The sequence below is a fragment of the Marmota monax genome, unplaced genomic scaffold (assembly GCF_021218885.2).
Source record: "Marmota monax isolate L192 unplaced genomic scaffold, Marmota_monax_Labrador192_F-V1.1 WCK01_AAM20220418_F8-fsc00099, whole genome shotgun sequence".
NCBI classification, from domain to species: Eukaryota; Metazoa; Chordata; class Mammalia; order Rodentia; family Sciuridae; genus Marmota; species Marmota monax.
Window position 1 is genome coordinate 5,846,624 of NW_026692126.1, and position 24,723 is coordinate 5,871,346.

The following is a 24,723-nucleotide window of genomic DNA, read 5'->3' on the forward strand; positions in this document are numbered from 1 at the left end:
CCACTTACCACATTTTTAAGTCTTTCTTTGCTCTTTCTTTTTTCTTCTGTAGCCTTCGCAAATGACCTTGAGAGGACATTTTCCAATCATTTAACCTTTCTTTCCATGAATAAATTTTCTTGAATGATGGTATTGATATACTTTGCCATTTTTTATGAGTCTGCTTTTTGTTTTTTAGTTTGACAGTTGCCACATTCTACATTGTTATATCACTATTTTCAAACTGTCACAGAGAAGTATTCATTGAATGACCAAAACCTAACAGCATCTCTATCCTTCCTTTATTCCTTTTTAAAATATGTATCGAACTGTCTATCCAAAAAGCACTATCTTAATATGTCCTCAATTATTTTTTCTTCCTCAGTTATGATCTGGTACATAGCACTACCATCCACCCATTTTGAGGCTGACACCATTATCTCACATCCTTAAGTCCCAGTTTCCTCTCATACTCATTTCCCAGCATCCCCAAATCAGGTCAGCTTGGCCTCTGATGTGTATCCTGAATGGGTGATTTCCTACCCTCTCCACCTCTGAAACTCCAGAGGTGGCCACCACTGTTGGGAGAATTTCCCAGCGGGATCCCTTGCTATTCCTCTTGCTAATTTTTTATCTTCTTAGTGATCTTTTAAAAGTATAAATGGCTCATCCCTGATTTAAAAAATAAGATTAAAACTCTGTGTTTGTGTGTTATGCTCTAGTTCGGAACCCCCAAAGGACCACCAGAGACCAAGATCCTATAAGCAGCAAAGAGGTGTTTATTGCGAGCTAACTGGGTCTCTCTGCACACAGCAACTGGTGACGCTGAGAGGCCCCAGCCCAGGGTTTGCGGCAGTTTTATACACTCTTTGGGGAAGGCAGGGACTTCACATACATCATAACATCTCTTAGCAAATCATCACACACCCACACACCGCAGGGAAATCATAAAACAACTCTAAAACATGATTAGCATATCAAGTGGTGGGAAAGAATCTGGAAAGGATTATTGGTCAGTTCAAGGGGTTGACGCACTTAAAAATGATTGGTTTAAACCATGAGGGTGTCACAAGGGGGGTACTGCCAAGCTGCAAGGCTTCTGGTTTAGATATTGATCACCACACCTAGGTGGGGGCCATCTGGAATTTCAGATATTTCAGTATCTTGGCCTATCTTAGGCAATCACCATTTGCTTTGCACAGAGCTTTCTGTGGTATTTCCTGACTTTAGGACTGCAGTAGGTCAGAGGTTAAGTTTCAGGGTAAAATGAGGTTGCTTAGGTCTTTCATGTGTGCCACTACACTTGAAATACAATTAATTCCTTCATTTACAAAAACTGAGTGATCTGTCTTTCTGACCTCATCTTCTGTTGTCCCTGTGCCCTGTTGGATTTGTTCTTAGTATTTGGCCCTTTTATATGTTCTTCAAACACACAAATCTTACTTCTTTCATGGGGTCTTTGTACTTTGTTCCTTGTATTTGAATTCTTCTTCCCAAGGTGGCAGCCTGTATGGTCCACTTTCTTCCTTTAGGTCTCAACTCTAAAGTAACTATCTCAAAAAAGTCTTCCCTGATCACCCTAAGAGTTGGATGCATCTCACTCTACAAGTAATGTCACCCACAGTCTGATTCAAATTATCACAGCTCCATGAGAATTCTTTAAAAAAAAAAATGATTATCATTTGAGAAGATTTATGTTGAGGAGACCAGAGGATCAAAGTTGGAACCAGTAATGAGACACAGTACTGTAGAAAGAACAAGGTTTGGGAGGAAAACTGATCAGATTTCCCTGATCAGTCTTTCACTTACTAACTTTATGGCCTTCAGGAAATTACTTACCACATTTGAAACTTGGTTTCCTCATCTGTAAAGCGTGCATATAATATCAAAAGTATTTGTTTGCTTTAAGATATATAAAATAATATGTTTACCTGAAATAGAGTAGCTATTTACTGGGACCATATTTTTTGGTGTTGGTTCTTTGTTCTCATATTATAAGGCTTTCAATCTACATTTTTTAAGCATGTTGTAATTTCTCTGAAGGAGGAAGCAGTTGACTACAACACATGGCTAAGGAAGCTAGGATAACAGTGGTTCCCTGTTATTCTTTATTTTTTAAAAAATTTAACCTTTATTTTTATTTATTTATCTATTTATCTATTTATTTGTTTATTTATTTGTGTATGTGTAGTGTCAATGATCAAACCCAATGCCTCACACTCTACCACTGAGCTACAACCCCAGCCCCTCTGTTTTTCTATTTTTCCTTTTTTTATAGTTGTAGATGGACAGGATGCCTTTATTTTATTTGCATATTTTTTAAAAGACATTTGTCAAAGTCACCACACCCAATGTAACTTCTAGACTGAATCACACTTAACATGAAAAAGCAAGAAAAGGGAAAAGAAAGGAAGGAAGGATGATTTAGAAGAAGAGTAAGGATTACCTTCCTGAGTGGCTCAGTATTTTCAATTTTGAAAGTAATTTGAAACATTCCAATTGTATAAAAATGTGCCTGTTTATTTAGTAATTCAACACATATATAGGGGGCATCAGTCACTGCTTAAAGTATTGCAAATACTGCATTATAGCAAAGGACAAAACAAAGCCCTCTGATTTTGTGACTCTTGTACTGCTCAATCCCTCATCTTAGAATCAAATTACATTTTATCTATTGCCATAGTATTCTATACCCCAAATGATAAACTTGGGGTCAGGGACTTGGATTCTACTATGAGCTTTACCCATCCTTTAGTTTGGGGCTAGTTGTCAGATTTTCTAAGTCTTAATTTCCAAGGCTATGTAACCTAGCTCTAGTGTTAAACTAAATATGGCCTGAGGCTACTTCTGTGCTTTGAATCCCAACATAATTAACTGCAAAATAACTTAGTACATAAAATACCTGCAAGTCTAAAGTAAGGAGTGTAGCTTTTGTGATAGCTAGCTGGGTTTGAGCCAATCATAGCAGTACACTTCACACAGGCAGCCAACCAATCAGATCATGTTCAAAGAAGGCAAACTTGGAGCTATAACTCAAAAAGCAGCCTGTGGCCCTCACTTCTCTTTCCTATCTATATAAATGCTGTCTGAACATGTTGCAGAACAGAGTTCTCTTGGTTTCTTCTTCTTGGTTTTGAGGGCTGATTGATTTTCAAATTGCTTCTTTCTCAAAATCAATTAAATTTAATTTTCTTTTTCTTTTGTGGTACTGGCAATTGAACACAGAAGTACTTTACTAGTAAGTTACATCCTGAGAAACAGGGTCTCACCAAGTTCAGGCTGGCCTGGAACTTGCAGTCTTCCTGCCTCATCCTCTTCCCCCAGGGTAGACAGAATTACAGTCTCTACAGTTCCAAAACATGATTCTATGCTGATATGAAACATTACACTGTCCTATTTTGTCTGCAGCTTATTTCCCATGTTAATAACTAGAATTGAGCTGAAAAGATGAAACCTGTTTGGAACACAATCATCTTTTCTTTTGTACTGTAAGGGACGGCCCAAGATTTTCTCAACTAAACCTTATATTTGCATTTAAGTTGTCTAAATTTTAATATGCATATGTTTCAGGGACATTATAATGCCCCAAACTTTCTTTTACCAAGCATTTCTGCAAGATCAATTATATAAATGAATGAATGAATGAATAAATAAATAAATGAAAATACTGTTTTCTATAAAAACATGCATGCATTATTATCACTATGATTATCTGCATTGATGTCCCAGTACATCCATTTGTTTCAGATGATTCATTTTTATACAGTTCAATGCATTCGCCACCATGGAGATCATTGTCAAACAGGTGCTACGGCGCATTCTCTTATGGCTAAAGAAAACATTTTTTTTTGTATTTATATGGTATCCAGGTTACATCTTTGATAATCATTTTAAAACTGAGAGTAAAAAATGGCAGATGGAATATCATTGTTTTTCTTTTTCTTCCCCATCTCCCTTTATTTCTTTACATTGTCAGGATGGCTCCATCCATTCAGATGGCATGGCTGTTGTGAATGAAGGCAGACCTGCACTTTCAGCGATCCTCTCTCCAGTTCAATTATGGTGCTTTAGCAGGGCTAATTAGCATTCCTCAGTGCTGGAGCTCTTTGAGTGACAGGTAACCATGGAGAGTCACACTCCTGTAGGTAATCAGTAAGAATCTAGCTTTTCTTTCTAATTACAAATTAGAAAAGCCTTAAAGAAAAAGCATTTACTGATTTATGCCATTAGCCCAAGATTGCCATGTTAGAAAGGATAACAGGAGTGTCAGAAGAAAGCTGATGTTTTTTCAAAAGGAAAAGAGGGAAATACCATGATGGTCAGATACAGGAAAAAAATGTTTATTGTCTGATAACAGATACCCAAAAGGAAAGCATAAAAAAGCAAAATGTCATCTGCTCCTGAGGATTCATTTAGATTCTCCCCTTCGAAATTTAAGAAATAATGTAGTATTTACTAACGGTGTTTTCTTTTTCTGTCATTTAGAATGCACTAGAATCAGAATGTTGAAATAGTAAATGCAGTGATCAATGAGTAATGCATATTTGATAACTGTTGATTGTGACTGATGAGAAATATAACAAAATTAAAAATTGAGAATATTGGAAAATCCACATGATGCAAAAATATTGAATCTGATCTTGGAATTGATGTCAGTTGGCAGAGTGCATCTTTCCAACAAAGTGAATATTATAAGTAGGCCAGAGATGTGCATTAAATATTGTCACCTTAGCCTGGTAGCATAGTTTCAGGAAAAAAATGAACAGCAATTTTATAACATCTTAAGATCATATCAGGATAATGTTTCCATTCGAAAACAGGTAAGTCCATAACAAGAATGATCAAAGTCAATTTATATTTTCCCAAAACTGAAAGGAAACTTCTCATTTTTTTTTTTTTTTGGTTCTCTTCACCTTATTAAAAATTTAATTTTAACATGCCTCTCCCTTTCCTGTTTTTACCCAAAAGTAGAATTATTATAAAAACATTCCCTGGTGTTATTTCTGGCCAGCATAAAGCCAGGAAGCTCTTACAGTCTTGTGGGAATGCCTAATCCCATGAATTTACCAGTCTTATTTCAACCATGAGGGTGGGGAAGGATACAAACCAAGTCACACAGAGTTCTTCAATTGTTACTTCAGAATAATTTCTATTATGGGAAGAATTCATGATAACAGAGAATGATAAAAATCAGTTGCATTATTTATGATCTTACTTTAACTTGGTTCATGTTCCAAAAATTAAGATTTGTCTTCTCAGATAGAGGTTGAATGAAAGAACAAAGTTTAATCACAAGCAAATGTCCCCAACAATATGCAACCATGGTCATTATAAATTGGGTCACTCATTTAATGTGCTATTTATTTTAATGTTCTTTCTTAATAAGCATAATTCTTCAATTTTCAAGATTTGCACAAGAAATTTTCATAAAATATATTATCTCATATTTCAGAAATCAAGTAAATTTAGCTTGCTAATGGCTTTTAACTTTAATGCAAAGATAAAAAGAACAATTCTGTACCAAAATCTGAAACTATTTTTAGTTCTTCAAAAAAATTTTGCATCCAGTAGAATTCTGCAAACAGGGTAAGGACCATCTCATTTTATAGTATGAACAGTTCTATTCTAAAGCATTTCATTTGGAAGTTCACTATGTTTCAACCATAGTGAAGGGAGGTACCAGTTGGTTCCATCTCACCTTCTTTGATATTTACAACTTTTCTTCCCAATGGTGAAACCAAATCAGTACAAATGCTTAATTGAACAGAAAATACTGCATATTTTAAAACAAACCCATTAAGAATCGATGTTCCATAATACTGAATGGATTTTGAACATTGACTTCCTTGGCAATTTCCAATTTTTTTTTTAACAAACAGATTGACTTATTGAACATTAAGAACTGTTTTTATCCATTTCCAATCCTGAATATTTACAGACAAATCCTTTTTAACTCTTCTGCCTACATTTTTTCTGTAGACACTGAATGAGAAATTTTGCAAGCATGAGCTATTTTATAATAGACTATACTTAATTAGTGAATATGAGGCAGCAGTGGTCTGGTGTTCTGAACAGTTTGTATAGCTGATCTCTAATTGTTTTATGTCTTCTTCATAACTTTCACACTATTAGAGAGAGAAGAAATCAGCTCATGACTATGACTATCATCCCTTTTCAGAAATGTTGAGATCTCAGAGGGTGGCTGATATACCAACATAGCACATTTTGTTTTGTTTCCCGGCTACATGTAGTCTTTCTGATTTTACACAGTAATTCCCTAGAATCACAAAAGTTCAGAAACATAAAGCTTCCTGTTGATGTAGTTTAATCTTCTCATTTTACAGATGAAGATACTGGAGAGAGAGGTTCCTGGCATCCAGCTAACTAGTGTCAGTGCTAGAACTGGACCTGAAACTCAAAGTTCAGAATTCCTTTATCAACAAACTTCCTCTCCTGGGGTAATTTCATGCCATGGGGCCTTCTCATTAGATTCCATGTAGATTTGTCAGGAGCTGACTCAGAATTGACTCACAGAGTCAACAATTAACACAAAAGTCCTGTCTTGCAACAACCTGCCATAAAACACCCTTGTGTGAGTTCCAAGACCTTGCTTACTGCCATGTCACTGCCTTGTGAAGAGGGTGATTGGCCAACCTGAGCTGAGGTGGTAGATTCTTTACCTTTGTGACTGTGACAGTCTGATATTGCCTTTGTAAGTACTCTACATTTGCCTTTATTTCATCCTAAAACATTAATCTTTTGAAAGGGCTAAAAGATATTAGTCTTTCTGATCTCAGATGCTACCATTTTATATATGTTAGCAAAACTAAAGAGAAAAACAAACAAAATAGTCAAATCAAAAAATTTTAAAATATCAGGCATCTGCTAAAAAAAGTAGACTTTATTACAAAACCAGTAAAAAAAAAATACTTTATTTGAAAAAGAATGTCTTTGAAAACATTTTTAACTCTACTATATTGAGAATAATATAGATTTAGATTTTTTTTCTCTATTTAATAGACACAGGCAGAAAACCCAAAACATAAAAATAACAATCATATTTTCATTCTGTGTAGAAAATACTATATTATTAAGAATTTTTGCCTACTAAAGTCCTTTTTTTTGTTCAACTTTTAGTAACTTTTATAATTTATTCTGTGCATTTTTAAGGTTGGATTTTACTAGATGCTCTCATGAGGGCTATATGTCAAATATTGTCTATTTTTAAAATATGAGTAAATCTGTAGAGATTTATACACATATAACATTTAAATTACTATGAACTAAATCAATCATTTTGGTTTCATTCTGGTTGCCACACTCAAATACCTTTCACAGAGGAGTACCATATGAGCAGAGAAAATAAAAAGGAAGAAATATGGTTTTAAAATAATTATTATATGAGAAAAAAATTGAAAAAATAACTGTATTTATGTTTTTTAAAAAATGATAAATGGAGGACATAATAATGTCCTTTGAAAATAAATGTAATATATCAATGTGTAGGCAATTCTAGTCTTTAGTCTTAATTTTCAGAGTTTTCTCCTTTATCAACATCCTTTGTCTTACTTCACAAAAGTAGTTACTTTTGACAGTTTTTATGCACACTTCTAGGATATTTTAAAATATCTGAAGTGCTCACTTTTTTTTTTTTTTTTTTTTTTTTTTTTGTACTGCAGGATTTGACTCAGGGACACTTAACCACTGAACCACATTCTCAGCCCTTTTTTGTATTTTATTTAGAGACAAGTTCTCACTGAGTTGCTTAGTGCCTCACTAAGTTTCAGAGGCTGGCTTTGAATTTGTGATCCTCCTGCCTCAGCCTCCCTGGTTTCTGGTATTACAGGCCTATGCCACCATACCCGGCCTCACTTATTTTTAAAAGAACAAAAAGTATTGCTTATTCTGAGTGACTGCAAGAGAAAAAGTAGGATGAGTAGGCAGGAGACACATAGGAATACAAACTGAAGTTCAATATAAGGAAGATCTTTCAATGGAGGTTATAAGCCCCATAAAAGATCTTCTGCAATAGGGCAAATTGTCAATCAATGGTAGTAATGAACAAAATCTTTTATAAAAGCATTCAAACATTAAATGAAAGCTTTTAGGTCTTCTCCAACCACAAAGTCCTATAGGAATTAAAACAGACTATATACTATAAATAATGTTTAAAAGTGAATGTTTCATTTGTATTACTTTTATTGGGGTTAAGTCAAAAGTGTCTTTGTGACTTCAAAACAACCTTCTTAGTACAGTAAATCACTTAGAAGCTTAAAGAAATCAAACTACAGACTGTTGCCAGATTTCCTTAAAAACATGAAAAGATGGAAGAAAGGAAAGAAGAAGGAATTGAAGAAATAGAAAGGGAGGGAGAGAGAACGAATACAAGAAAAGATTTTGAAATGCCAAAATAACTTGGCTTTTCAGTGTTTTCAACAGAATTTTAATATTATTATATTAATTCCTAATATAATAATAGTTAAATATAATTGACTCAAGCCAGATAGGAAAAGCACAAGAGTAAACTGAGTTAAATCAGAAAGAGTAGGAGAATGAAATAAGTCTAATTAGAAAACACAATGGAAAGAAAAGCAAGGGAAGGGACGTTGGGAAATGGTGGGGTTTGGAAAACTTTCCCATAACTGACAGCCTGTCCGCTGGCTAGTGACATTTCCTCAAGATAATAAAAAACTTTGACAATTTGTCTCCAAGAGCCATCCAAAAACCACTTATTTTCTGAAATCAGTTAACTATTTTTAAAAATGGTAATGCAAAAATAAATAAATAAATATTACCCCAAAAAGAAAATTTCATCTAGAGCTAATTTCAAAATAAAAAATAAATAAATAAAAGTAATGTTGCCAAATTTCCAATGCTTTGTCTCTCAGATTCCAACTCATAGAATTTATTGAAATGTTTTGTTCTGTAGAATACATTGGATCTTGCTTTTTTCTGATAATTTTTCCAAGTATTCAAAGAATATGGTTTTGATTATATAGAACTGCTGAACTGAAAGTGTCTAAATTACTGTACATGACTAAAAAAACGAACCAGACTTTTAACATATGCAATGCTTTTTACCAGAAGTTGAATAACGTCAGCGTCTACGAAACTACTGAGTTTAACTTCTTAATCTCTTTGCTGCTAAACAGCCCACTAAATCTGTCTGTTAAACTCACACGTGCCCCATGTGTCTGCTGTGTCCCAGCATATCCAAGAATGGATTTTCCATTGAGCGGTACTGCCAAATCATTTTTTTTTTAATTTTGGCATCAGTAGTAGAGACTGAAATATACATATAGGCTCCAAAGATAAAATATATTATAAACTTTAGCATCCAAGAAAATGTGGGCAACGTGTAGTATATTCAATTTGTATAGACACTTGAGTTGGTCTAATTTCACAAATTATCAAGAAACAAGCACATTCAATTTACCTCACCTTTTCAAAGGTGTAACGGTTACCAAAAATCATTGATCCATTATATAGTTTTCTTCATTCCATTTGACCAAATAAATTCTTTACCCAAGCAAGAACTTTCTTGAAAGTAATCTCTGAAGTGTCTGCAATTTGAAAAGTGGTTTAAAAGGCACAGTTTTATTCTGACCACTACTCTAAAGTGACTTGAAAATTGCCTTAGAATTAACCTATTTCACCTGTCATTCTAGAAAGCATGAAATGGTTCTTCCAACTTGATGAGAACCCTGCAAAATGTCTGCAGAGCACTTCTCTCTATAATCTCTTGGACGAGATAACATGCCCTGCCTCTCAATTAAGCACCAAGTACAAGCACTGTGCTATATGCTACAAGTAGAACTGGTACAATGCATAGACAATTCCTGCTACCTGGGATCTTACAATTTAGTAACGGGATTCAAAACATATATTATGTATAATGCATGGACATATATATAATACAGAATATGCACATACTATGTGTTATATGTTATTTATTATATACTTACTCATGATTCAAGAAAGAGCATGAGAAATGTCTTGAGGAAGACTTTTTTTTAAAAGTGTTTTATTAGCAAGACTGAAAAAGAATGTGTTTTCTCGGTGTAAGATGAAAAAGCGGTGGGAAATAACAAAATCTTTATGGAGAAGATGGCATTTGAGTTGTCTTTTCAAATGGGTGTGGATCTGACTGGTGAAAAGAAGGATTCTAGGCAGAAGGCACAACACAACAAAATTCTAGTAATAGAGACTTGGGACCCTCCCATGCCTTAGGGAACATCATGAGGGATAGAAGGTATTCACTCTGAGCTAAAGGGTTAAATTTTATTTTGTCTGAAAGAAGAAAGCATCCAAAAGGGAGTGAGAGGATGTGACCATATCATTCAGAGATGTACACTTAACACATTCCTCTTGTTATTAACCCCTATAAGGGGACTATAATGCTTTAAGGTGTGAACTATGAGGCTTCCCGAGAGTCCTGGCCCATGGCCTGACCTGTTTACAGCACTATCTTAAACTGCTCCTCAATGCTGCCCATCCCACCTACAGTCAGTCTGTAGCCTTTCCAGGCTAGAGGTTCTCAGGGCATCTCCAGCTGTTTTGTGGCTCAATTCTTTTGTTTATGATGTTTCTTCCTGGAATACCCTCTTCCTTTCCGACTCCCCCATCTTCTTTTCCAGCAGGCTAACTCCAAATTATTTTTCAGACACCCTCAACTGGATCCTCCCTCTTTCTTAATCTACCACTTTGATCATACCTTGAATATAACTCTGTTGGAGCACCCAGTCAAACTCTCCTAAAAATATATGACCTTGACCAACATATCCTGACTCTATTCAATGCCTTAATTATATACTAGGTTCTGGGATTCTTTTTAAAATTCTAAGTTTTAGTATTTGATTTCTTGATATAAACAAATAAGATCTGCCAGCAGACAAGACTAAGCCATTTTGTAATAACATGTAGGCATACTTTAAAAGGAATAATTATTATTCTGTCTCATTAATTATCAACTATACCTAGGATATTTGCCACATAAATTTGCATTCAATGTAAAGGCAAATAATGACTGTGAAATCAGTCATTTATGCATTGAAAATGTACAGTGTAAGCAGAATAACTAAGGTTGTTCTTCCACATGAAGGGAGGGCTCTCTTGTGCGTAAAGATTTTTTTCACTTCAATGTGTTATTTCTAGGTCTCTTTGTGACCATAACCCATGGGTTCATGTAAATAGTCAGGGGCTGAACTGAGCAAATCTTTTAGTTGTTTTCAAAGAAGACATGAGATCCAGATTAAATGATTCAAAATTATTATTGGCTTCAAAACCAAGCCCGTTTTCTGTAATCATTAAAGTAAGCACTATCTTATGTTCATGAAAACTAAAAGACATCAAGGCAGGCTAATGAATATCAGAGTGTGAGTTTGATAAAAACCAGGCTGCAGCTCAGAAATCTATTTAAAATTCCCTACCTCTGCTTCCTATTCCCCTTTTTATTAGGTGTTTGTGGAGAAATGCTGTCTACACAAAATTCTCAAGGATTTGAGAGTGGGGAAGAAAAAGAAGTCAATGATTAGGTGTTCAAAGTTTCTCAAGAAATACTCTGTTTTAACTTTGACCCAATCAACAAACACCACTATTTCTCTTATGCAATAAAGCCCTAACTGGGTATTTGCACAGTCTGTTCTCTATCTTTTTCTTCTTCTTCTTAAAATCTTTCTACTTGATAGGAAACTGAACTTTTGAAAACAGAAATTGAGAACTATTGGATTGGAACACTTGTACTAAGCAATTGTGAAGTTTTCACATGTATATAGAACCCAGGAAAGTAGGACCAATGAATCAAACATTCTCAAGATGTATAAGGGTGCACAGGTATAAAATTAACAATTTTGGTGTTGCATACTGATGAGTTCCATATATACAACATTGTTCTCTTTGTCAAACCTCTCCTTTTTAATAATTGTATTCCAGCTTTTGTTTGAAAATTTTTTTGTCTTCCATGTAATTCAAGGAGAATTTGAATCCAGGCCTCTAGCTCAAGCATTAATTAGTTCTCATGAGAATGTTTTATCTTTTGTCCACGTTGGTTGATTTATGATTAAGCATATGGACAAAGTCCTATGAATCAGAATTAATCCTAAAACTCCTATTAACTATTAGGAAAAGTAACAGAATAGTCCAATCATTTTATCAACCTTAAAATGATATAAACTTAGGACTTTAAAACTGCTTGCAGCCACCATCCAAACAGAACCATGAATGAAGCCACAGAGATTAGTAAGGGGAAGGGTGTGGTGATCCAAGGGAGATGGAAGAAGAATAGAAGAGTTGATAATGGAAACTGAGCTTCTATATCTCACCATATCAAAATCTATCCTTGTATTTTTCAGTTACGTTATCTTTTATATTAACAAGTATTTGAATTGATTCATTATAATTTGTAACTGAATGAGCTCTTTGAAAGTAAACACCCAACAGAAATGAAAGACAAAATAATCAGATTACCAATCTTAAAATGATATAAAGCTGACAGATGTTATGCTCCTAGACCTAATCCTATGGATAAACAGAAGGAAGTATAACTTGGTAGCTTATGATATTATTAGTCACTAAGAATTTTATAAGCCATATAAAATTTTGATGCTTCATTTGGGTTACACCTTAGATTGTACAAAGTTTTCTACATTTATATTTACTCACATTCATTTCAAGCTGAAAAAAAACTCCTAAAAATTTGAACTCTCCACCTTCATGGAGTGTACACATTGATATGAGTATCTGGCAGGTGACACATCATATTTATATTTTGTTTGTAAGAATCCAAGTTACAGCATTTTGTATACATCGGTATTATGATAATTTGATTTTTGACTGGACTGCTCTGCATATTGAAATGTAACACCGATAAGTAAAATAAAAATGGATATCTTTGGAGAGGAGAAATGACCAGAACATGAACAAATAGAAACAGAATGATAATGAATCCATTTTAACTGTCACTTTTCTTCTACTGAGAACCTCAAATGCCTATCGTCCTGTTCTTTGACAAGTACTGATGTGAAACTTCATTTTTCTAAACTTAAAATGAATGTTAAAGTCAAGAGTTTTGCTGTTTTTAAGTATGAAAACAATAAGTATTCATTCATTATTTTATTCTTTACTAGTTCTCATTGTAAGAAATCTTACTTCAACATACTGTAGTGATGCAGGCACATCAATATTTAGAGCAGCATAATTTGCATTAACCAAGTTACAGAGCCAGCCCAGATGCCTCTGGATAGATGAATGGATAAAGAAAGTGTGGTATATATACATAATGGAGATTTACTCAGCCATAAAGAAGAAGGAAATAATGGCATTTTCTGGTAAATGGTTGGTACTGGAGAACATCATGTTAAGTGAGATAAACCAGACTGAGAAAGTCAATGGTCAAATGTTTTCCCTCATATGTGAAAGCTACAACAAAATAAGAGAAAAAGTGGTGGGGGGGAAGAGGTGGAACAGGAAAAGAGAAACTGTGGAATAAAATTGACCAAATTATCCCATGTACACATATGCTATATCACAGTGAATTCATCTTTATGTATACATATAAAGCACCAATTTAAAAAAAAAACTATAAATATATAGAAGGACGATGAGTACAGTAGAGAAAGGGGAATAAGTGAAGGAAGGAGGTAGAGGGGGTGAGGAAGCATGGGAGACTAAAGTAGAACAAATGATATCTCCATGCATGTATGATTATGTCAGAATGAACCTCACTATTATGTATAACTCTAATGCACTGAAAAAGAAATATTACTTTCCAACAGTTTCTTACTATATTAGTATGTATTCCAATTTCTTTTTACAGAGAAACCACCACAACAAAAATCTATGATTCTATGTATATATTATTGCCATTATAATATCAGTCATTTTAAATCTGGTAAAGTAAAACATAGGAGGAACACAAGAATGGATTCATAAAGAACATGTGGTCAGATTTTTCCTCTGGCATTTTGCACTGTTGTTTTATCCACTCAGGAGGTCTGGTAGGTAAGAAGAAAAACAATAACAAACAAAAAATAAAAAACAGAAAATGAGAAACAATTTTCCCCCCAAACTAGTGTCAATCTCACATAAACTTGGTCAGTGGACTTCTTGTGGGAGAGACTGTGAGAAACAGGATTAAGGCCATTTCATACTTAATTATCCAAGATCATTTCTGAGTTTGGTCCTAGTTTGGTATCCAGAAAATCTGTGTCAGTCAGTTTTCTGTCATAATAAATTATAGGAGGTGATCAATTTATTGAAAGAAAGGTTTTATTTTGGTTCACAGTTTTGGAGGTTCCAATCCATGATCAAGTAGCCCCCTTCACTTTGGGGCCTACTGTGAGGCAACACATCAGAGTAGAAGTGAGTGGCAGAGCAAAACTGCTCACTTCATGGCCAGGGAGCCAAGAGAATGAGGAGAGGGCTAGGGTCCCACAATCTCCTTCGAGGACATTGCTCCTATGACCTGAAGACCTCCCACTAGGCCCCACCTCCTGGAGACTTTTCCACCTGCCAACAGTGCCACTGTGAAGACCAAACCTTTATCCTGTGGACTTTGGGGAGATATTTGAATCCATCAAAAAGTCCCATAGATTTGATACCTACTTAAGTGTTTTGTGAGGGAGCCAGACTAGAAGGGAGCAGTTAGTCACAGAATGGAATGCTTGAAATCAGAGGTTTTGGAAGGGAAGCAATGGCCCCTGGTAACAAGGCCCAGAAATTGGTCAGGTTGGTTATGGAAGTTAGAAGTGGAAGAGAGCATGAGATTCTTTCTTCCTTCTTTCCTTCCTTTCTTCTTCCTTCCTTTTATGTGTGTGTGTGTGTGTGTGTGTGTGTGTGTGTGTGTGTGTGTGACAGAGAGAGAGACAGAAAGAGAGAGAGAGAGAGAGAGAGAGAGAGAGATGCTAGAGAATGAACCCAGGGCCTTGTGCATGCTAGAAAACTGCTATACCACTGAGTTATACCCAAACCAAAAAAACATTTTGAAGGTAGGATTAAAAAAAAAAATGAACATCCATTAAATAGATCCCCTAATGCAGAGACTGAAATTCCTAAAAATGACCACATCAGAGCTCCAAAATAAGGCAGCGGATGAGAGACTAAACTCTTCATAATAGTTGGTGAAGAGATGGTAGACACAGCTTCCAAAGAGCTGGGAAGGGAGAATAAGCAATTGAAAAATCCAAGTCCAACCTATCCCATCTTCTGACCTTGAAAGTCTGAGAGGAAAAGGCACCTCTCCTTTGCAGGAAAGAAGAGGTTCAGGAGATTACCAGGTTTCAATTAAAGTCAGTTATTTTTTAAGGAATATTTAGAGAGGAGGGTGGTGGTATAGATGGATTTATTAATTAAGGAGTTGGAGTTCCAAAAGTTTGGGGGAGGAGGGAAGATAATGGGGTAGATTAGTTAGATTAGTGGAAGAGCTAAGAGCTTCCCTGAAAATGAAAATGTTCATTGAAAATGAACAGCATGATAACAGATCAATATCTACCATTGAGTTTCTGAACACAGAGATGTGAGACATGATGGTAGAAATAGCAGCAAAGGTGTTTGGGTAAAGTTCTTACCAATGAGACATCTAGCTGATCAACATCAGAGGGCTATAAAAACTTAGCCCCAGTTGTCATGCACTCCTGGTATCTTCCAGTGGGGATCTCTCTTTAAGTCTCCTCAACTTCCTGAATTCATAATATGCCTTTGTTCCTAGATTATTTGAACTAAAGTTTGTAACATTGATTTTTAATCCTACCAAGGTTTATAATGTGCAGTATCAAAGAACTCCCTATAAGCCAATTGCTTCTGTCACTTTAAAGACAGCTGGAGTTCCTGTAAAATTTAGGTTGCTGCATTCAGCATGACAATCCTCCTTAGCACTTTTAGGAGAGAAGTGGGTGCATACACTTAATACCAAATCCACAGAGATAAAATCTCTAACACAGAAATGCAGAACTATTTCAAGAGAGGACTAAACAGAACAGAATTCCATTTTCACTCTTTGGACAAGACACTTCTAATAAACATAGTTAAAATCTTCTCAAAGGGTCCAGGTTTGACTCACCCACCCTAGTTAATCAGCAACATAGACTGATCAAGTACCTAGACATCAGTAAACAAGGAACAACTGACCAGAGGGGACATTCTGCCTTCAGTATTTACATTCCACGCTTGCTGGCCTTCAAGTTTCCATCTCTGAGGGCAAAACCTTCTAGAAGATATTGCCCCTGCTACCTCAAAATTGAATGAATGACAAAGTTTTATTCTTAGTTGACTCTAGATGTATGATGTCCTCTCTAGCTTATCTACAAAATATAAACAACGTCAGTGAAGCAAAATGAGAATTTAGAAGTTAATTTTCTGCAGTATGTTTGAAATTGGTTACAAAGGGGAAGCTCTAGAAGCAAGGGCATGTCTTTCTGGGTACCAGTTGTAGCATGAGGACAGATCTTCTGGGGTGGTTTCTATGAGGTAAAACTTAAGACATTTTCAGCTAGACTTTAAGAATTTTTTATGTCAACGTGCTTGCATTTTCCTTGACTACATGAAAAGGAAGCTGATTTTTTTTCCAGTGCTTTTCTACTTTTCAAATATGAGCCGGGCCGCCGCCAGCGCCCGGAGCAGGCCCAGCAGCTCGCCAGCGTGGTGACGCGTGACCCCAACTGGAGAGGGGGCGGAGCGGAGCCACCACCCGCACCCGCAAGGTGGGCAGACCCGCGACCCAGTGGTACATGGGCGTGGTAGGAGGGGCAGGGCAGAGCCCCCGCCCGCGCTTGCAAGGTAAACAGACCTGTCACAGACTGGCGGGTCAGGCCCAGTGGCCTGCCAGTGTGGTACACACATCACCCCAACTGGAGTAGGGGCAGAGCAGATCCTTCTCCCATGCCCGGATCAGGCCCTGCAGGTGTGGTGGCCACGCAACCCCAATTGGAGTGGGGGCAGAGCGGAACCGCCACCCGTGCCCGCAGGGTGAGCAGACCTGTGACCAACCTGCAGATCAGGCCCAGGGGTCTGCAGGCGTGGTAGGAGGGGCAGGGCAGATCCGCCACCCACGCCTCCAAGGTAGGCAGACCTGCGACAGACCGGCAGATCAGGCCCAGGAGCCTGCCGGCGTGGTACACACACCACCCTAATTGGAGTAGGGGCAGAGCAGAGTCTCTGCCCGGGCAAGGAACAGGCCCAGCGTCCTGCAGGCGGGGTAGTCACGACACCCCAATTGGAGTAGGGGCAGAGCAGAGCCTCCACCCGTGCCCGAAAGGTGGGCAGATCTGCGACCGACCAGCGGGACAGGCCCAGTGGCCTGCCGGTACGACAGACACGTCACCCCATTTGGAGTAGGGGCAGAGTAGAGCCGCCACCCGCGCCTGCAGGGTAGGCAAACCTGCAACCGACCAGCGGATCAGGCCCGGTGGCCTGCCGGCGTGGTACACTCATCACCCCAATTGGAGTAGGGGCAGAACAGAGCCGCCGCCAGCGCCCAGAACAGGCCCAGTGACCTGCCGGCGTGGTAGCCACGACACCCCAATTGGAATAAGGAGAGAGCAGAGCTGCCGCCCGCGCCTGCAGAAAAGATATGCAAGCAGTATGAAAAGACAAGGAAAGAAAGGACTACAAGCAATGCAGGTCAACGCAACTTTAGAAGAGGTAACAGCTGCAGCAGATGGAATGTCAGATAAAGAATTCAGGATATACATGCTTCAGATGATCTGGAGTATCAGGGAAGACATTAGACAGCAAAATCAGACAATGAAAGATCACTTCGACAATGAATTACGCAAACAAATCCAGGAAGCAAAGGATCAACTATACAGGGAGATAGAGGTTATAAAAAACAAACAAACAGAAATCCTAGAAATGCAGGAAGCAATAAACCAACTTAAAAACTCAATGGAGAATACTACCAGCAGAGTAGAACACTTAGAAGATAGAACATCAGATAATGAAGACAAAGTATTTCAACTGGAAAAGAACATAGACAGCTCAGCAAGACTGTTAAGAAACCATGAGCAGAACATCCAAGAAATATGGGATAACATTAAGAGACCAAACTTAAGAGTCATTGGGATACAGGAAGGTACAGAGCTCCAAACCAAAGGAATGAGCAGTCTATTCAATGAAATAATACAAGAAAGCTTCCCAGACTTGAAGAATGAGACAGAATCCCAAATCCTAGAAGCCTACAGGACGCCGAATGTGCAAAATCATAAGAGATCCACACCTAGACACATTATAATGAAGATGCCCAACATACAGAATAAGGAGAGAATTTTAAAAGCTACAAGAGAAAGGAAGCAAATTACATTTAGGGGTAAGCCAATCAGGATAACAGCTGATCTTTCAACACAGACTCTGAAAGCTAGAAGATCCTGGAATAACATATTTCAAACACTGAAAGAAAATGGGTTCCAACCAAGAATTGTGTATCCAGCGAAAATAAGCTTCAGGATGGAAGATGAAATTAAAACCTTCCACGATAAACAAAAGTATAAAGAATTTGCAGCTAGAAAACCATCTCTTCAAAACATCCTCGGCAAAACATTACAGGAAGAGGAAATGGAAAATAACAATGAAAACCAACAGTGGGAGGTAGGACAGTAAAGGGGGGGAAAATAATCAAAGAGGAAAACAAACCATGTTTAGTAACAGAAATAAACAAATATGGCTGGAAGAACAACCCATATCTCAATAATAACCCTAAATGTTAATGGCTTAAACTCACCAATTAAGAGACACAGGCTAGTAGAATGGATCACAAAACAAGACCCAACAATATGCTGCCTACAGGAGATGCATTTGATAGGAAAAGACATACATAGGCTGAAGGTGAAAGGTTGGGAAAAATCATATCACTCATATGGACTTCGGAAACAAGCAGGCGTGTCCATACTCATATCAAATAAAATAGATTTCAAGCCAAAGTTAATCAAAAGAGATAAAGAGGGACACTACATACTGCTTAAGGGAACCATACACCAACAAGACATAACAATCATAAATATTTATGCCCCAAACAATGGTGCAGCTATGTTCGTCAAACAAACTCTTCTCAAGTTCAAGAGTCTAATAGACCACCACACCATAATCATGGGAGACTTCAACACACCTCTCTCGCCACTGGACAGATCTTCCAAACAAAAGTTGAATAAGGAAACTATAGAACTCAATAACACAATTAATAACCTAGACTTAATTGACATATATAGAGTATACCACCCAACATCAAGCAGTTATACTTTTTTCTCATCAGCACATGGATCCTTCTCAAAAATAGATCATATATTATGTCACAGGGCAACTCTTAGACAATATAAAGGAGTAGAGATAATACCATGCATCTTATCTGATCATAATGGAATGAAACTGAAAATCAACGATAAAAGAAGGAAGGAAAAAGCATACATCACTTGGAGAATGAACAATAGGTTACTGAATAATCAATGGGTTATAGAAGACATCAAGGAGGAAATTAAAAAATTCTTAGAGATAAATGAAAACACAGACACAACATATCGGAATCTATGGGACACATTGAAAGCAGTTCTAAGAGGAAAATTCATTGCTTGGAGTTCATTCCTTAAAAAAAGAAAAAACCAACAAATAAATGATCTCATACTTCATCTCAAAATCCTTGAAAAAGAAGAGCAAAACAACAGCAAAAGAAGTAGAAGGCAAGAAATAATTAAAATCAGAGCTGAAATTAATGAAATCGAAACAAAAGAAACAATTGAAAAAATTGACAAAACTAAAAGTTGGTTCTTTGAAAAAATAAACAAAATCGACAGACCCTTAGCGATGCTAGCGAAGAGAAGAAGAGAGAGAACTCAAATTACTAGCATACGGGATGAAAAAGGCAATATCACAACAGACACTTCAAAAATACAGAAGATAATCAAAAACTATTTTGAATCCTTATACTCCAATAAATTAGAAGATAGTGAAGGCATAGATAAATTTCTTAAGTCATATGATCTACCCAGATTGAGTCAGGAGGATATAGACAACCTAAACAGACCAATATCAATTGAGGAAATAGAAGAAACCATAAAAAGACTACCAACTAAGAGAAGCCCAGGACGGGATGGGTATACAGCAGAATTTTACAAAACCTTTAAAGAAGAACTGATACCAATACTTTTCAAGCTACTTCAGGAAATAGAAAAAGAGGGAGAACTTCCAAATTCATTCTATGAGGCCAACATCACCCTGATACCTAAACCAGATAAAGACACTTCAAAGACAGAAAACTACGGACCAATATCTCTAATGAACCTAGATGCAAAAATCCTCAATAAAATTCTGGCAAATCGGATACAAAAACATATCAAAAAAATTGTGCACCATGATCAAGTAGGATTCATCCCTGGGATGCAACGCTGGTTCAATATACAGAAATCAATAAATGTTATTCACCACATCAATAGACTTAAAAATAAGAACCATATGATCATCTCGATAGATGCGGAAAAAGCATTCGACAAAGTACAGCATCCCTTTATGTTCAAAACTCTAGAAAAACTAGGGATAACAGGAACATACCTCAATATTGTAAAAGCAATCTATGCTAAGCCTCAGGCTAGCATCATTCTGAATGGAGAAAAACTGAAGGCATTCCCTCTAAAATCTGGAACAAGACAGGGATGCCCTCTCTCTCCACTTCTGTTCAACATAGTTCTCGAAACACTGGCCAGAGCAATTAGACAGACGAAAGAAATTAAAGGCATCAAAATAGGAAAAGAAGAACTTAAATTATCACTATTTGCAGATGATATGATTCTATACCTAGCAGACCCAAAAGGGTCTACAAAGAAACTATTAGAGCTAATAAATGAATTCAGCAAAGTGGCAGGATATAAAATCAACACGCATAAATCAAAGGCATTCCTGTATATCAGCGACAAATCCTCTGTAATGGAAATGAGGACAACCACACCATTCAAAAATCTTCAAAAAAAATAAAATACTTGGGAATCAACCTAACAAAAGAGGTGAAAGACTTATACAATGAAAACTACAGAACCCTAAAGAGAGAAATAAAAGAAGATCTTAGAAGATGGAAAAATATACCCTGTTCATGGATAGGCAGAACTAACATCATCAAAATGGCAATATTACCAAAAGTTCTCTATAGGTTTAATGCAATGCCAATCAAAATCCCAACAGCATTTCTTGTAGAAATAGAGAAAGCAATCATGAAATTCATATGGAAAAATAAAAGACCCAGAATAGCAAAAACAATGCTAAGCAGGAAGTGTGAATCAGGCGGTATAGTGATACCAGACTTCAAACTATACTACAGAGCAATAGTAACAAAAACAGCATGGTACTGGTACCAAAACAGGCGGGTGGACCAATGGTACAGAATAGAGGACACAGAAACCAATCCACAAAACTACAACTATCTTATATTTGATAAAGGGGCTAAAAGCATGCAATGGAGGAAGGATAGCATCTTCAACAAATGGTGCTGGGAAAACTGGAAATCCATATGCAACAAAATGAAACTGAATCCCTTTCTCTCGCCATGCACAAAAGTGAATTCAAAATGGATCAAGGAGCTTGATAGCAAATCAGAGACATGCCGTCTGATAGAAGAAAAAGTTGGCTACGATCTACAATCGGTGGGGTCGGGCTCCAAATTCCTCAATAGGACACCCATAGCACAAAAGTTAATAACTAGAATCAACAAATGGGACTTACTCAAACTAAAAAGTTTTTTCTCAGCAAAAGAAACAATAAGAGAGGTAAATAGGGAGCCTAAACCCTGGGAACAAATCTTTACTCCTCACACTTCAGATAGAGCCCTAATATCCAGAGTATACAAAGAACTCAAAAAATTAGACAATAAGAGAACAAAAACCCAATCAACAAATGGGCCAAGGACCTAAACAGACACTTCTCAGAGGAGGACATACAGTCAATCAACAAGTACATGAAAAAATGCTCACCATCTCTAGCTGTCAGAGAAATGCAAATCAAAACCACCCTAAGATACCATCTCACTCCAGTAAGATTGGCAGCCATTATGAAGTCAAACAACAACAAGTGCTGGCGAGGATGTGGGGAAAAGGGTACACTTGTACATTGCTGGTGGACTGCAGATTGGTGCAGCCAATTTGGAAAGCAGTATGGAGATTTCTTGGAAAGCTGGAAATGGAGCCACCATTTGACCCAGCTATTCCCCTTCTCGGTCTATTCCCTAAAGACCTAAAAAGAGCATGCTACAGGGACACTGCTACATCGATGTTCATAGCAGCACAATTCACAATAGCAAGACTGCGGAACCAACCTAGATGCCCTTCAATAAACGAATGGATAAAAAAAATGTGGCATTTATACACAATGGAGTATTACTCTGCATTAAAAAATGACAAAATCATAGAATTTGCAGGGAAATGGATGGCATTAGAGCAGATTATGCTAAGTGAAGCTAGCCAATCCCTAAAAAACAAATGCCAAATGTCTTCTTTGATATAAGGAGAGTAACTAAGATCAGAGTAGGGACGAAGAGCAGGAGAAGAAGATTAACATTTAACAGGGATGAGAGGTGGGAGGGAAAGGGGGAGAGAAGGGAAATTGCATGGAAATTGAAGGAGACCCTCAGGGTTATACAGTGGAGGGGGTAGAGAGAGAGGAGGGGAGGGGAGGGGAGAGGTGGGGAGGGGGGAGAGTGGAGGATGGGAAAGGCAGCGGAGCACAACAGACACTAGTATGGCAATATGTAAATCAATGGATGTGTAACTGATGTGATTCTGCAATCTGTGTATGGGGTGAAGATGGGAGTTCATAACCCACTTGAATCAAAGTGTGGAATATGATATGTCAAGAAATTTGTAATGTTTTGAACAACCAACAATAAAAAATTTAAAAAAAAAAACAAATATATTCTACAATAAAAAGTAGAAATTAGAGGTTTAAAGTCAATGGTCTTTTCTCAAAATGTGGCAAGGTTTTTATTTGCCCAATGCTTACAATCAATTTTATCTTTTTGCTGCAAATTAAAGAGCTTCCATTTTAAATGGAAAAAAGGTTAGAAATTATAATAGGTGGCCCAAGGTTTATTTGTATCTCTTGTTTCTTGTTGTCCACCATCACCATAATTAAAATTTTCTTTCTCTGATGAATTATTGATTTCAAGGCACTAACATCAATAAACTCATTTGATTCTTAAAGTGATTCCCCCAGGTTGGAAAGGCTGGGATTATTAAAAAAAAATTTCCCCTTTTATAAAGAGGAAGAAACTGATTTATTTTAAATGTTTAAAAGGTTTAACACTTCCAAATGTTAAAACTGAAACTCAGATTATCTAAATTTAAAACTAGTACTCTATAGTAAGTTACTTGACTTTCTCATGATAATGTCTAACTCCACTTTTTTTTTATTTCAGCAAATATAATATTCAATAATATGTATTCTTCGCATCTTTTATTCTAAAAAGCCTAAAGCTTAGATTAATACTGTATTAGTTTCCTGAGGCCGCAGTAACAAATTTTCACAAACCCAGTGGCTTAAAACCACATAAATTTTTTCTCTCATAATTCTGAAAGCGAGAAGTCCAACATGAAGGCATTGGGAGCCTGCGCTCCCTCTGAAGGCTTTTGGGGAAATTCTCTTATGTCCTCCAGCTACTGCTGGCTCTCTGCATTTGATATGTCTGCTCCTTCCTGTCTCTGTTTCCTACTTCACATGGCCTTCTCTGTGTCTTCTCCTTACTCTTCTTATAAGGATATAGATCATTGAATTTAGAACTCACTCTCATCCCCAATGACCACTTCATCTCCAGATTCTTAATTTAATTACATCTGCAAAGACTCTTTTTTGAAATAAAGTCACATTCATAGCATCCAAGATAAGGCCTTATCTCTGGTGGGGGGGGGGGTCACCATTTAACTCAGTCAATATTGGTGTTGATTCCTGAATAATATTAAGACAGAAAGTATAGTGTTCTTATATAATAGCAGACAGCATTAATTCAAAAATTTTAAATAAGTAACGTATTATAGAACCCATTTTGATAGTCACTTGGAGTCTAGGTAAGTAGAAGATGTAAGCTACTCCCCAAAAGTTATTTTAAATCCCTTAAGTACTTTTGAGTTAATAAGCATTCAAAATTTGTCAGCTAGTATTAAAATAGTGGTTTTTAGAAAGCAGAAATAACATGCTTCTAGTAGTTGCTGCTAAGGAACTACTACCTGAACCAGTGTTCCCGTTCCTCAGGTCACAGAGTCAGGATATTTAGTAGACATGACCTCTGTTCACCAATAACTAGTTTTCCAGTCCTTCTGGGTATGTAAGAAAAATATACAACCCCACTTCCTAGAAGCTAGATATAGTGGGAGATTATAGAAAAAAAATTAATTATGGGCACCCACTTTTCTCTGCGATAGCTATTGAAAACCTAGTTGCTAGGGGGGATAGCACTGGACCCTCAAGTGAAGACAATTCAGCAGACCTGAATGTTTTCTAAGAGCATAGTGGGCTTTGCATGAGAGAGAAATAAATCTTTTTGCTGTAAGCTACTGAAATTGTGAGTCCTTTGTATAGTAAAATTAGAGTGTCTGCTAACGATTTTGGGAGCAATTGGCAAGGTCTGATAAAAAGGAAAAACACTTTGGTTACCTAACCTCTCTCAGTCATGAAATGGACTCAGAAAACGGCTTATTTTTCAAGAAAGGCTTCCACCTAATGTCTATTACAGATGTTACAAAGGAGCATAGGGATGAATTGAGCCTTCTGGACAGTGGAGCAAGGCATCAC

The 24,723-nt window shown here is 36.8% G+C and overlaps 1 long non-coding RNA gene across 4 annotated transcripts in view; it reads left to right on the forward strand.

Annotated features, from left to right (window-relative positions):
* LOC124106927 (uncharacterized) overlaps positions 1–7,571 on the forward strand; it is a 39,268-nt gene extending 31,697 nt beyond the window's left edge. For all 4 annotated transcript variants that reach the window (XR_009228789.1, XR_009228791.1, XR_006856232.2 and 1 more), the window contains one exon: positions 3,956–7,571. This is a non-coding gene — a long non-coding RNA (uncharacterized LOC124106927). The remainder of the gene's footprint in view (positions 1–3,955) is intronic.
* Positions 7,572–24,723: the final 17,152 nt, after the last annotated feature.